The sequence below is a fragment of the Chlorocebus sabaeus genome, chromosome 25 (genome assembly GCF_047675955.1).
Source record: "Chlorocebus sabaeus isolate Y175 chromosome 25, mChlSab1.0.hap1, whole genome shotgun sequence".
NCBI classification, from domain to species: Eukaryota; Metazoa; Chordata; class Mammalia; order Primates; family Cercopithecidae; genus Chlorocebus; species Chlorocebus sabaeus.
The window spans coordinates 77,845,660-77,857,509 of NC_132928.1; positions in this window are offsets into that span (position 1 = coordinate 77,845,660).

Consider the following 11,850-nt stretch of genomic DNA (forward strand, 5'->3'; position numbering starts at 1 on the left):
AGCTCCCTGTGGCCTCGATGCTAATCCTCCCTATTCTAATCACCCTTTGCCTCTTAAGCCCAGCCTTGACTCTACATATTTTTCATTTCTCTTTACCCTTTAGTGTACAACAGTTGTAGACTCTGACAGAACGAAAACAAACAAGAAGCCTAAGCATTAGACCCTGCTGTGGCTGAAGATCTAGAAGGCACATCAGCTTTCTCTGTCAGGCTTCCCGCGTTGCCCATGGGCAGGGCTCATTGCTCTGCAGAGCGCTGGGAGCCCCTGTGTGTATCGGGAGAGAAGCTGGAGCACAGAGCTCTGCTGCAAAGTTGGCTGTTTCAGCTCTGACTCAGGGAGGAAAGAAGGATGCCAAGGCTCTGTCACAGCGGGGAAACCTAATACTAAAGTGACACGGAGAAGGATTCCAGGGATCAGCCAGGGTGTCCTGTACTTATCTGAGTAGAGATGATTCAAAGATGGGGACATAGTCCAGGAAATTGCATAATCTTCCCCTGGCAGCTTCCGAGGACCAGTGAAGGTAGTGCAGTGTAGTCAAGGAAGCAATGAATTCAGGATGAGGAACCCTAAGTTCCTGTGCCAGTTTGGTCACTGCTTAGTTACATGTCCTTAGGCATGCTTGTCACTTAACCTAAACTTTCTGGGTTTTCTCCTCATTGCTCAAACTAAGCAACAACACTGAAACTTCTCCAGTTTGTCTTCTGATGGCAAATGGGTCAAAACTGAAGTCAGTAAATACCATGATGAAAGTAAAATGGTATATTGAGTGAATGCTTGAAATTTTCAGATTTTATACTCTGTAAAGTTATTTACTTAGTATATTTCAACACCACAAAATCTTGAAATTTGGAAGGTAACCAAGGAAGCTTGGAAATTTGTTGGTAAACCCAGAGTAGTATGGTTTCAAATACCACTCCAACCCAGCACTGAGGTCTGGCAACCACACAAAATAGAGTTTCTGGGTAGCAGGTGTTTGCTTTGGTTTTACAATAGCATTTCTCACAGTAGGACTGAAACTATATAGAATATAACACTCCAACGTTATTTTTTTAACCTAAACAACCCTACTTCTAGCACCTCCTCTGAAAGAATATTTTACTGTAATGCTACATGCAACAAACTTATTTAAACAGGATCAACTCTAGCCCTTAATAGGCTCAAGGACAATTTTACTACTTCCTTTCTACACACTTAAGTTACACTCTCTTCTTCTGTTTCGATGACTCTAAATATTCAGCCTCTCCCAGCATTAATGTTGTGTGAGTCAACACTGCAGACCTAAGAGAAAGGTTTCTAGAATGGTAACCCAGTGCTCTTTAGAACTGGAGAATTCCATTTTCTTGTTCTGGCTTTAGTGTTAATGTCTGGGAAAGGAGGCTCATGATAAGATGATATAAAGGAGTAAAGAAGATCTAGATCGTAACATGACTATACTCCATGTAAGTTTGTAACTGCACAGTGTTATGTTGTACGGCTCAGAAATGAGCAAGTATGGGTATTATTAGGCACGCATCACGTTGACAGCTTCATGCAGAGACGAATAGTGCATTTGGATATATGGAAGTCATCCAAATGCATTGCTAGAACATTAGGCCTATGTTTGTTCTGGTAGAACCACAGAGACTCACACAAAGTTCTGACCCTACCACTCTGGTCTGGGCTTGAGACCACCCCAAAAAAATCATCTAGAGAACCAAAGAGGCTCACGTCTCAGTTGCATTCTACGTAAAAGATAAAGGGGCTGTACTCTCCACTGCAAAGAAACGTTAGTGAAACTTCTTGCACCCAAATTATAATCTGGCCATCCTCCCTTAAACTAAAAAGACTATCCCCAGATAGTCTTCTATCTTGGAGTCCAAAATGCTTAGCAGTTCTGCAGTTCACATACAAAACTCAAAACTATTTTTATCCTGTATTCTGTGAGTTCCTTGATGATAGTAATTGGGTCTTATTCATCATTCTGTATCCTGTGGCTCACACAGAATCTGGTAAATTGCATATATTCAATAAATGTTGAATATCTAATAACCTCTTTATTAATTAATATAACAAATATTGTCGAAATTCTGTGCACATCAGTGTCCCATGCTGCTACTGTAGTCAGGAGTTGTTTGGCTGGGAAATGGAGAATGTTCACAAATACGATGGTTATCTAATAAAATATCACTGAGCAATAAGGAGAAATATGTTAAATAGATTTGAAGTTGTGAACAAATAATTTAGAGTCCAAAAAGGAAAAAGAAAATTAACTCTCTCTTTTATCCCTAGAACTCAGAAACTTTACTGGATGGGTCAACAAAGAGAAACTTTTCATTGTAGAAAAGAGTAGAATTCATTGAAGGGATAATTCTTTTGCAACAGGCTTCTTGGTTGCTTGCCTTAGTAACAGAAGTATCTGGAGGGCCTGGAGAGTGCATAAACATAGTTTTCTGTACAAGTGAAGATCTGTAGTTTGGCTTAAAAATCCTTGCATGTAGTTTTGCTTGGTGTGGAAAGTTATTAAGAGAGAATCCTTCATCCTGTTCTGCAAGCAATCGAACACACGATCTCCCTTCTATCCATTCCTCATCCAGCACATGGGCATTCCCAGCCTCCTACATGTAACACTTCACACTTCCTTTGGGCGTCTACTTAGAGCTATGTGACGGCCACATTTGGGGCAAGGCCCTTCTTTCTTTTAAATATAAGAACCGTTTCCAAGTTTGGTGCAGGCTTGAGGAATAATTACATTAAAAAGGGCTTCCAAGATGGTGAATCAGCATGCTGATTTCTCTTGGCAGGAAGCTCTCAGGGAAATGTCTATGAATCATGTAAAGATGCTCTCTGGTGGATAGAGAAACCGCAGTCCAAAAACAGATGGGTGTATATTTGCTTTGTAAGCAAAGGGCATGTATCATACTCGCATCTAAAACAGTGTCCACATCTTTGCCAAAGGCACTGAATTTTACCTTTTTTTATTACCTCGTGGCCAGCACTTCCTCAGTAGGCATTTCAGGTGTGTCACAAACCATGTTCATTTTTAATCTTGAAAAAGTCAATCGTCTGTAGTCTGTACTATAAAATGATGCCTGCAACTTTGTGGTGAATATTATCCCCAAGTTAACAGTGAAATAATAAATAAAACTATTATTGAACAAAGAGTGTGGTTTGCTTTTATTTAATCCAGGGCCTATAATACAGCCACAGCTTTTTATTGTATAAAAGGGCAAAATTCACTGAAAGATTAATTCTGAACAGACTGCTATTTGCCTTGACTTCTCTTTCTTTTTCACATGCAAAAGAACTTTCTTTAACAACTATCATCATAAACCAAATACCATCATAAACCAAATACCTCCTGGCCATGTGTTTAGAGGAGTATAAGCATGTGGAAACTATAGCTACACATACAGTCCTTACTCCAAAAGTGCATGTGAAGAAAAATATTTGTCTGTAGATACATATAGGGAAGGGGAATTTTCTTTTTTTTAAGGCATGCTTACCTTTTTTTTTTCTTTTCAGGTGTATTTTTGTTTGTTTTAGACCCCAAAGAAATATTTTCCCACTGCAGAAAAAAAAAAAAAACAAGCTGCATATTTTATTACACTGACTTTAAAAATGCTGGAAGTGAAGGTACAAACTGAAGTTACTCTGGGCAAGAAATGACATTTTTTTGAATGGCATGCCTGATCACTTCATGATTGTTGTACTGTTTCACAACCTATCCCATAGAAACCAACCATTGCTCCTTAGTCTTTAGGGCAAGAAAAAACAAGAAGGAGTACGAGAGAGAGAAAGAGAGAGAGAGAGAGACAGAGGTATATATATAGCTATATATGGAAATATATATATACACACATGTACATATATATGTATATATTATTTCTCTCTCTCACAGCTTTTTCTGCCAGTCATTACATCTTCACATCTTCATCCTCAGTTTACAATTTGAATCTATGCTCACTGAAACGTTGGGCATCCCCTCTCCGTCTCTGTTTCACTATTTCATGCTATTATAATTACCATTTAGATCAAGGTAGGTGGCCAGTAAAGGAACTTTCTCACTACTCTATAATAGTAGACATTTTTACATAAAACTCATATGAGATTTAAGAAGAAAAGTTTTCTATTGTGTTAAAGTCTTCCTTATATTGCTGCACACATTTATGCAATATGAAATCTTGACTATGGAAAGAAACATTGGCTAAAAGTATGGAAGATTGATAAACCATAAGAATATGTCAATGTTGGAAATACCCATTAAGTATGAGTTGATTTTTAACTGAAAAGTACTTTGTTGGGAGTTGATAAATAACTTTTGGGGAAGCTTAGACGCTTCCTTATCCAAATGGCTACAGGGAGCAGAAATTTTACAAAATATGACCAATCAATTGATTTAAATATTTTCCACAATTATTATTTTATTTGACTGAACTGAGATATTTCACCCTTGAAATAAATGTTTCTATCACAGGAGTCATATATATATATTTTTTTTTAACTATCCAGCATATTTTTAAAAGCATTAAAAATTAACACAGTTTAAACAATAAGCATGAATGATCTTTCATTGAAATTGAATCTCACCTACAAAGGCTTGGAAGAGTCTAGAGAGAGAGAACTTTTTTGAAAAGATGTCCTTGGCGGGCGCCTGTAGTCCCAGCTACTCGGGAGGCTGAGGCAGGAGAATGGCGTAAACCCAGGAGGCGGAGCTTGCAGTGAGCTGAGATCCAGCCACTGCACTCCAGCCTGGGCGACAGAGCGAGACTCTGTCTCAAAAAAAAAAAAAAAAAAAAAAAAAAAAAAAAAAAAAAAAAAAAAAAAAAAAAAAAAAAGGTGTCCTGTGGTCCAGAGCATTTACAGAGTTAAGAAGAGGATGCAGCCAGCTATGGCTTGGAAGTGGAAGTCCTTTGGTCTAATTATGGTCATTCTTGGCCTTTTTGGCCTACCACCCCTTCACTTCAATTCTTGCTTTTGTTTCTTGGAGATGCCATGTGCATATTTCAGTGGAACTTGTCATTCTCCATGAGAATTAAACAACAGCACACAGGTTGTGAAAAGGCAGAAGGATCCTTCATAGTAACAGTTTGTAAAAGATTGGTTTTTATTTCAGTTATATGGAGGATAATTATGAGAATCACGTTGGAATGAGAGTCTCAAATTATGGAGATGCTCGCTCTCGTTAGCACTGTGTTTCTAAAGAGAGTATTTTAGCCGTGGTTTATAAGAGTAGAATTATTAACTCAATCTTGCAACAAAAGGGAAAGAGAGTTGTCGAAGGCAATGCAGCCAGTGAGGGATGTTCCTGACATTTCAACTCACATCTCCAACCCCCAAGCTTTTATTGTGCCTATTTTGATGCCAATCATTTGCCAATTCGCTATTGGGAAATATCTGAGAAATCAGAAATCTCTGCAGGAGGAAAAAACTGCCTTCAGACCCCAGAAAAAAAAATAATCCAGGTGCTTTCATAGGGTTAGATATTTTTATTAGGACCCAGAGGGTGTCTTGTGATTCCCACATGCTGAGCGTGCAAACCACAGTAGACCAAAGATGAATAGGATGCACCTGAAGACCACACGTGAGCTCTGAACCCCTGGTAACACCCAAAACATGATGGGCTCATCAGCATGTAAGCAAAGATTGACCCCCAAAAATGATGCTTGCATCAATTTTTAAAATCTTTGATCACTACCTTAGTGTTGCTTTGTAATTCTTTTTTTTAAAAATGATTGCATCATGCTTCTCTTCATAGAGTTTCTCTTCATTCTAGACTGTGCAGTGGACTAGGATATTTACATGAAAATCCACTATTAAAGCTCTGAATTCACTGAGTGACAAGTCTGTCATCATAATATCCTGTCTATAATGCATGTATCTGTCAGAGTTCTTCCCTGATTGATATTACCAATTGTTCTTTCCCATTAAAAACTGGGACTTCGATTTTCAAAAGTCTTTTATTTGTTTTATTTAGGGGAAACTATTTTTAATATCCATGTAGGCTGCGTATGTATTTGGCTTAATCTCAGCCAATGTTTCTGTCATGACACTTACTAAACTCTCCTTACCTTTACTAATTTACCTTTCTGAATCAAACCATTCTCCTTCAAGCAATTAATTCATAGAGATGACAAATTTGTGATTTGTCTTCTGATACAAGCAGCCACTTAGAAGCTATAAATCAGGTAGAAAGTAGAGTGTGGTATAGTCATATCAGAAGGATGATTCTTTGACATTTAGTTTGATAGGGCCAACGGAATTTTGATAATATTCTAGCTTTTTAAATCTTGACCCACTGATGCAAACAGATCTCTAGGTGTGACAACTCCCCTATTCTGGCTTCCACAAAACAAAGTGCCTTTAAAACCTGACTGCTGTAACCAGTTCCACCTGCAGGAAAGATACCATTAGATGTAAATGACGAGTTGATGGGTACAGCACACCAACATGGCACAAGTATACATATGTAACAAACCTGCACGTTATGCACATGTACCCTACAACTTAAAGTATAATAATAATAAATAAATTATAAAAAAAAAAAAGAAGAAGTTATTGACTACGTTATTGTGCTGCCTGGGTTAGCTTGAAATGCAAACAATCAATAGCGGTTCAGACCAAAATATAGAAGAACAAAACTAACAAAGACAACAAACGGAAACCAGTACTACCCACCGTCTGCAGTGAGTTCCTTCAGCTGTGACTTTTCAGGGAAGGACCTCCTCTGAAGTTAACTTCAGAACAATATAAAAAGGCCAATCCTTTGCCAGTGGGCCAGAAGTAAATATTTTCCCAGATACTATTGTGTAAAATCATTCCCACCCTTGCGGTGGACACCAGTGCCATTATCTTTAGGTGTTGGAAGTAGTAGAGGAAGTCCTTGTGGGTCCTCAGGAAATGATACGATAAAAGATGGCTCCCTCCACACCGCCCTCTTTACTCCACCAATCCACACCCCTACCAGCTTCCAGTTCAGACCTGCTAGGGCAGAACTATCACAGAAACCCAGATAGAAAACTTGCCAGAATTCTACTCCTTTTTGATTGTAAGAGAAACAAAGAGTACATGTCTAATACAAACTTTTCCTTGCCGAGATGGGAAAACTGAGTTAATAGGCCAGCCTTTCTCTCTGCTCTTTTCAACCTGTGCACAGTACCCCAACTCCCTAACATGTCCCTTAACCCAGAATTAAGTGTCACCTTCATATGTACTTTTTTTTCTTTTGGTTTTTGTTTTGTTTTTTGTTTGTTTGTTTTTTGAGACAGAGTCTCACTCTGCTGCCATGGCTGGAGTGCAGTGCCATGGCCTCTGTTCACTGCAACCTATGCTTCCTGGGTTCAAGTGATTCTCCTGCCTCAGCCACCAGAGTAGCTGGATTACACACACGTGCCACCATGCCCAGCTAATTTTTGTATTTTTAGTAGAGATGGGGTCTTACCATGTTGGCCAGGCTGATCTCTAACTCCTAACTTCAAGTGATCCACCCACCTCGGCCTCCCAAAGTGCTGGGATTACAGGCGTGAACCACTGCACCCTGCCCATATGTACTTTCTAATATACTTTAAGACTTTCACGCTTCTGAAGTAAAAAACCAAAATCAAGCAAAAACCAAAATCAATTTGTATACTATTAAGCAGATTACATTTCCTGTTAGCTAAGTGGCAGCAAACAGTAGGTGACTTCAGAAGATGGAACCAATGTGTAAAAACAGAGAGATAAAGACCATTAAAGAGAAAATGTTTCTTAGGAAATAATGAGGTCCTTTTATACTTTCAGGATTCTAAAATAATATTAAGATCCACTCAATGCTCCTTATAGATTCAGCCACCCTTTCTAGAATATCATAGATTTTCGAGTTGGAAGGGAACTTTTAAATATTCTCCAGTCAAATTTATATTCAATGCAAGGGGCCTTCCTACAGCATCCTTGACAACTGGCCACCAGGATTCTGTGTAAGTAACTTCAATGACAAAAGAAACCTACATATTAAATTAAGCAGGCCACTTTGTGTTTAGATAGCTTCATTTTATCCACCAATTCTCATCTTCTCTTCTAAGGCACTGCTTTTCAAGCTGGGGTGGTGTGAAATACATGAGGAGTTTCCAGGAAGTACTAGAATATTGTCCATTTAAGAGTCACTTTCAAGATCCTCAGCCACCATAGGTACTCAGTCTCAGGATGACCTGCTTAAAAAGATCATCTTTACACCTGCCTTTCCATTTTACACCATATGTCTCTCAGCCAGCCTGAATCTTATTCCTACATGCAAAAAAATCTGGACATCAAACAGTTTCAAATCTGGACAGTTTCAAAAGGCATGGTTCCTAAGAGAATGTCCTGTGACAGAAGAGCAAATAGAGAGTCCTTAATATTGAAGAGGGCAGTGCCTTATTTCATCTAAAGAACCAACATATGCTAAGCTTCCATCCATCTATCTATCATCCATCCATCCATCCATCTATGCATCCATCCATCAATCCATCTACCCATCCATCCATCATCCATTCATCCATCCATCCACCCATCCATCCATCATCCATTCATCCATCCATCTATCTATCCATTCATCCATTTTCCATTCATTCATCTATTCATCTATCTCAATCATCTATTCATTCATCCATCCATTCATTTATCCATTCATCCATCTATCAGTCCATTTATGAATTAGAATTCAAAGGTGAAGTGGCCATGATAAAAACACGTATCTTTGAATTGGAAAATTAGTTCAGACATTTTTTCAACATAAAGCAAATGCAATTTAGCTGATCAGTTTGACAATGAGGACTGGCTTTGCCAATTGGATTATATGGCTTACATTTTCGATAAGGTGAATGATAAAATCTACACTATAAGGTTTTGATAAAAAATATTAATAAACAGAGATAATCTGGCATAAGTAGGAAATTACATCATTTGAACTATTAAACTTATGAGAAAATTGTTTAGAGAACAAACTACAAATATGCGAGGGGTATATAGCTTTTGAAGATTCTTTTGGGTGTACATGAGCCAAAAAAAGAGAGAACTTGTGTAGAATGCAGAATAATAAACTCCATCAGTCATATGACAGATCTCTGAATATATGATAACTGTCATTTCTCCTTTATGTCACTTATTTTCCACTTTAATCCTCCCTGATGACCTCCACCATTCCTCAAAATGCATGTCTAGAGCATCACTAAGGGAGGAAGGAATTAGTGACCCCAACAAGGCTCTCCCTGTCTTTCTGGAGTTCCAGCTCACACCTCAACCTGGTTCTAATGGTATGTTCCATAAACCTCACTGCCTGCACTGCAAGTCACCAGCAAAAGACGATAGTAACATCCAGTTCATCTTCTAATAAGCCAACAAGTGGCTTGAACACAATTTCTTACTCAGCCTCGGGCTAATCTCACAAGTTAGGAGGTGCTGTGGCTACCTCAAAGCACAATCAACCTAAAAGTAGAAGACGGTCAAAAAGTAGGAGCACGTGAAGAAAAAGAGGTTGAGAGAAAATAAGTGTGTGTCCAGCTATGCTGAAGATGAGAGTGCACAGCAATAAACAAGACCACTGATGACATCATTAGAATCAACAGTATTTTAAATAGACAGTGGCATCACACTCATGTCAGAGGCTAAGTTTTTGAGAGGGTAAGAGGTTGCTATGTTCCTTGTGTCTTTCAATCCATTGCTTTCTCTATCACCATTACCATTCCTCCCCAGTCCTGACCAAACCCTGTCCATAAAACTGTAGGTTGCTACAAATACTGCTCTGATGGTTAATACTGAGAGTCAACTTGATTGGATTGAAGGATGCAAAGGTTCCTGGGTGTGTCTGTGAGGGTGTTGCCAAAGGAGATTAGCATTTGAGTCAGTGGACTGGGGAAGGCAAATTCACCCTTTTCATGCAGAAAGATAGATATAGATATAGATATATACATATATATACACATATATACTCACGTATATACAGATAGATAGATAGATAGACAGACAGATGGATTAGTTCTGTCCCTCTAGAGAACCCTGACTAATACAACTGGCTTCAAGGAAATGGTTGATCCAAAGAGAATAAAGAGTCCAAAATCTTAACTTCAGATCTTCTAGGCAGATTTGTAACAAATCAGTATTAGTAAAAGAAGTCTCTTCCAAAGTAACAGCCAGGCACCTGAAAGAGAAAAATAGTTTTTGGAAATTCTAAAACCTCCCTTAGGCTTCTATCAAAGGATGTCTGCCTCTGCACCCCCAGAAATATTGCTCTATTCAATATACTCGCCAGGCCACCATTGTCTGGCTCTAGCCCTCACCTGGGCATGGGTGTTCTCAACCTATATAGCAGGTCCTTGAATAACCTCATGTTGTTTAACGTTGTTTCACGTTGTTTCATTATAGTGTTGATGAGGAAAAGAAATGACTCCTGGCCAGGACCACTGTGTGGAGTGTGTGTGTTCTCCCCATGTTTATGTGAGTTTTCTTCAGGTCCTCTGGTTCCTCTCACATCCAAATGTTGTGCTCATACCTAAGCTTCATAATTCACCTGGAATCGGTGTATCTACATGGTCTCAGTGTACCCTAGGCAGCCAGGACAGGCTCCACCCACCCGCCATCATGAACTGGAATACACAAGTAAGTAATTATCTTGTTTTTATTAATCTTTCTTAAATGTATGTATAGCCCACATTTATTTCAATGCTCAACAGTAAAAGTGTTTTGGTTTTTATTTATAAGCATGGTGATGGTTTTGTGACCAGAAAAATGCCACAGGAACTTAACTCTTGTTTACATCAATTAGCCTATGGTAAAACTGGTTTCGTTAGTCATTATTTCACTTAAAGTTGCAGTTTCCAAGAACCTATTGACCACATTGAGTGAAGACTTACTGTATTATTGTTATAGGATCAACAGGTACGTCTGCTGTGTAGTAATAGGCCAATTATGCAGACAGCAGTGGTGTAGCAGAGAAAGTTTAAGTACTGCAGAGCAATGGGCAAGGAGATGGGGGCAGAGTTTCAGATCCAGTTTTTCAAGGAGGTTTAGGCTGGAGTTTTTAAGGGGATTATGGAAGGTGAGGGGCTGGAGAATTGGGGTCGTTGATGGGTGGGAGTAAGACAGATGAAATTGTCAGCACGTGGAAACCACATTCTTTGGTAAGTCAGCTTCTTGTGGGGGTTTTTGGACCAGGTGAAGTCAGTAGGGGGTTGAGATCAGCTGGTGTCAGCGGGATTTTTCAGATCAGCTGAGTCAGTAGTTTTATTAGTATGCAGGACTTCAAGGATAACCTCAAAGGGAAAATTTAATGTTTTATAATGGTTAAGTTGTGGGGAATTATAATCTTGTAGCAGGATCTACATGATTTTGAGGCAATAGGCATTAAATAATTATGACAAAGCCTGTCATAGAACAAACTGACTTGATTGATGTTGAATGTGCTGATTAATTCGTCAAGTATATAGGAGTAGTTTTAGCCCTGCCTAGGCTTAATCAAACCCCAACCCTGAGGTGAGAGCTAATACAGTGTGAATTGGGTGAAGACCACTCTACCTTTTTCCTGCCAGCAAGGGGCACAGTGGGGGTAAGAGTCAGGATTTGAGGAATAAAACTGCCTGGCACTAATCTGCAAGTACGTATGGTTGCCCAGTTGGAAATTTCAGGGGTGCAGCATGAACACATTAGAGCTCCTGCACGCTGTCTTAGCATGGCGTGTATTTAATTATATACCGGACTATAAGATCATTATAAGCCCTATTGTCAGAATTATGAGCCCACATTTTTAAAGTCCTTGTAAAATAGATTGAAAGCTCTGGGGGTACTCGTGAGATTTTATTGTCACAGAGTCTGTTCTGTCTTGTGATTTCTATTTTAATAGTAATGCTGCTGAGTTGTGTCTAG